Below are 3,833 nucleotides of genomic sequence, written 5' to 3' on the forward strand. Positions count from 1 at the left end.
TTTTATTTATATTTATTATAAATAATCTGTAATCTTCTGTTTTTGATTGTTTTAATTAGGGTTGGGTGAAATGTTAATATTTACAGTTGTTCCTATCACCCATCCTCAGTTTACACCATTGTATATTGCTTCTCCAGTGTTGTATTGGTTTTATGTTCTCTATTTCTTTCATGTCTTGTCCCTGTGGTTTTGTAGTGTCCTGTATGTTTGTCCCGTGTTATATGTTCCCACTCCTGGCCTGCACCTTGTCGTGGTGAATGGGCTTTTAACCAAGGCAGGCCATACTGAATGTATTCTACCTAGTCATCTTTCTCTCATGTAGGAAGTGTGACGTCCCCTGCTTGTGTGTGTTTTGTCAGTAACCGTACCCATGTTGTCTGTTGATGTGCCAGAGGAAAATAGCCGAGGACTGTCATGCCTAATGTGAGGGTGCTCAATCATGGCACCATTTAAGCTACGAACAAATGTAGCCATAACACTGTTAACAAACTTGCGGGCCTTGTCAAGTTTCACCGGATTGGCACAGCCTTCCACCGGCACCTCTGGGTCACAGCTGAAAACATGATCTTCATGCCAGTGTGCCGGAGTTTAAGCTGGTGCAGGTCCTCCTTCATGACATTCACCAGCTGGACGCTGCTGACCTCCCCCATATAATTGCCTCCACAGTGGATGACGAGGACATCCGGTGCTGCTCTTCCTCGCAGGGAGTGGTAGAAGAAGGGGAGAAGTCCTTTCCACCGCAGTCCACCCAAGCCAAACCAACAGACATAGACACCTGGCAGACTGAGGTTGCCTCCCATGGTCTGGGCAGCTCTCTGGGCACCATGTCTGACATAGCTGTCACCAATGATCCACAATGGAAGGAAAATAAATGTGTTTAATAAATGCTGGAGGTAATGAAAAATAAGAAGTTACTATCAAAGGTAGCTCATTTTTTTTTATGTTGACAATACTGTCACATGTGGGAGAAAATAGAACAAGGGAGCAACACCTCAAAATGTAGATGACAGTCTAATTTTTTGGGTGACCTTTTAAACAGACAATGTAATATCAGCTGTCGAATGTCAAGTAGCCAAGACTAGTACTTACAGTTTAAGTGGTGTGCATAGACAGTGGATAGATAGTGGATGCGTCACGGGTGGCCATGACAAGGAATCAATCACTGAAAGAAATAAACATCCTGTAAAAAAATGCATAAAGTTTTATATGATGGTTAGGTTTTGGTGTACGGTCAGTGTAGGGGGATAGAATATACAGTTTGACAGTGGTGTAGTGTTGCCTGGAGAAGAGAATAATTATTATTTTACAACTCTGCGCACCTCCCCTGACATGCTCTAGCGCATGAACAGGCAGCATCTCTATCACTGTCAGCATCCTCTCTGACTGGGGGTGGGGGACAGAGCGAGCACGGGCGCAGTCATCATCAAACATATTTCAAAGGAAGCCGGCGCCACTTTCCTGACCCTATCACTATCTTTACTGGGTAAAGATACCCGGAATTACACCAAGTTTGTACAGTATAATAACCATAATGCCTATGGAGAGTCCCCACAAAGATATCGAAACGAAGTATGTATTTGTGTGTGTGTGTGTGAATGTGTGAGCCTTGAGTGCCCTGATGATATCAATAACAGATAAATAGTTATTTGAAGTTTTGTTGTGTAGTTTCAGATTAATTTACCTCAAGAGTAAGCTGAAAACCGCTGGGAACGTTCAAATATCAACTGCCAATACGTCGAGCTAGGCGGGCGTGGTTTCAGCAGCAGGCACCTCAGCGCCACCCACGTCCCGCCTCTTTCGAGAGACACACGGTGCCAAGATAGCGACGACCGGCTCCGCCCACTTTGGGCTTCAAAAAAGCTCTTCAGAATTCAACGGGTGACGTCACGGACACTATGTCCATGTTTTTTACAGTCTATGGTCTGTACGCCTTTCCTCCGATTGTTCTGCTCCCGGGAGTTCTGGAGAGAGTGTGCCGGCACGGGGCCCGTCTGTTGTTAGTAGCCCCGTTCTGGCGGGGCCGAGTATGGTTCTCAGGCCTGAGTTCTATGCGCTCTATGGGAGATTCCCGTCAAGAGAGATCTCCTCTCACAGGCGGAGGGCGCGCCCCCACCCGGAGCTGTGGAAGCTGTGGGTGTGGCCTCTGAGGAGGCACAACTCATAACTTCCGATCTCTCAACCGAGGTTGTTGAGACCATCCTCCATCCAGAGCTTCAGTATTTCCATGCATACAGTTGGCATAGGAAAAGGGGTTAAAGCTTAAGCAGTAAAGAGAAGAGAAATAAAGACATGGAGCTATGGTACAATTTGATATTCAGCAGATCTACAGCCTGAAGGAAACATCAGTTTCTTAGTTCAAACACACCTTTGTAAAAGGTGCAACGGGTACTTAATGTATCAATTAATAAGACTAAGTTTGATACTTGCACGTCTTGTCTGTCTGAAAGAGAGTCCTGATGCAATCTGAAGGCTCAAGTTGATCTTTGCTGAAGTTGGCTGATGAAAAAGAACCAATTTGAGTCAGAGGTTCTTGAAGTGGAAAGACTAGGCCGAAGCCTGGTGAAGCCTTAAGAGTTGCAGAAGCATTCTAGATCACATCCTCATCTTCTCAGAATCTAACAGAACCGCCGACTGAAAGGCTATCTGTTGGAGCCCACCGGGCACGCCCGCACCGGCTCAGGCTCTCCACACGGGCAGCCATCAGAAGCCTTAGCAGAAGTACTTAGCAGAAGAAGACATGGGCGGAACTGTGCGTGAGCCTTTTAAGGTCTGAGAAGATTCACGCCTCTCAGGATGGGCTTGTCCAATGAGAAAGGCTGAAATTCCAAGCGGAGTTTGGAAATACTGAAGAGTTTTATGCTGCCCGCATTCCTTGGAGCACTAAGCACAAAATTTAAAAACATGTCCAAACGGTCATTGGCTAAGAGGTTTGCGTACGGGGGTTCGTGGACGCTGCGCCCCGCCCACCCGAAATTTTTGGGGGACCGGCTGGCACCCCCCGCCGACCCTTCCTGGCCGCCCGATGTCCCCGGGTGGGTTTTGGGAGGCCTGACCCCACTGGGGGCCCGACGGGAGCCCCCCGAAGTCTGAGGCCCGCAAAAGCAGTACTGCCTTCATCCACTGTGTGGCAGCACCACCATCCCACTCCAGGATTACTGCAATGGGCTTCTGGGCCATTCATATAGTCTAGGGGTGGACGCTTTCTTGATTCCCCCCATACCACGAACTCACTATTTGTCCGCTGACCCACTAAAGTGGGCAAATGACCCCCGGACCCCCGCTGACCACTGTCAAGTCACGCCTCCGTCCCACGAACCCACTATTTGTCCAATTACCCACTAAAGTGTGCAATGACCCCCGGACCCCCACTGACCACTCCCAAGCCACGCCCCCATCCCACAGACCCACTATTTGTCCAATTACCCACTAAAGTGCTCAATGACCCCCAGACCCCCGCTGACCACCCCCAAGCCAACTATTTTTCTGATTACCCACTATGGTGGCCAAATGTTCCGCTGACCACTCCCAAGACACACCCCATCCGACGAACCCACTATTTGTCCGATTACCCGTTAAAGTGGGCAAATGCCCTGCTGACGACTGCCAAGCCACGCCCCCAACCCACAGACCCAATATTTCTCCGATTACCCACTAAAGTGGGCAAATGTCCACTAACCACCTAAAGTGTTCTTATACAATAAATTGCAAGTGGGACAAGTGTCCATTTGCCATTTGATGAATGGGATCTCTATAATAGGTTAATGGGATGATTGTCCACTAACCACTTAAAGCGTTCCCATTCAATAAGTTGCAATTGGGATCTGTGTCCATTT

General features: G+C 48.1%; 1 pseudogene; it reads right to left on the minus strand.

Annotated features, from left to right (window-relative positions):
* Positions 1-303: 303 nt before the first annotated feature.
* On the minus strand, positions 304-3,177 carry LOC107676183 (uncharacterized; annotated as a pseudogene).
* Positions 3,178-3,833: the final 656 nt, after the last annotated feature.

Source organism: Sinocyclocheilus anshuiensis, unplaced genomic scaffold, assembly GCF_001515605.1.
Source record: "Sinocyclocheilus anshuiensis isolate Anshui unplaced genomic scaffold, SAMN03320099.WGS_v1.1 scaffold4079, whole genome shotgun sequence".
NCBI lineage: Eukaryota > Metazoa > Chordata > Actinopteri > Cypriniformes > Cyprinidae > Sinocyclocheilus > Sinocyclocheilus anshuiensis.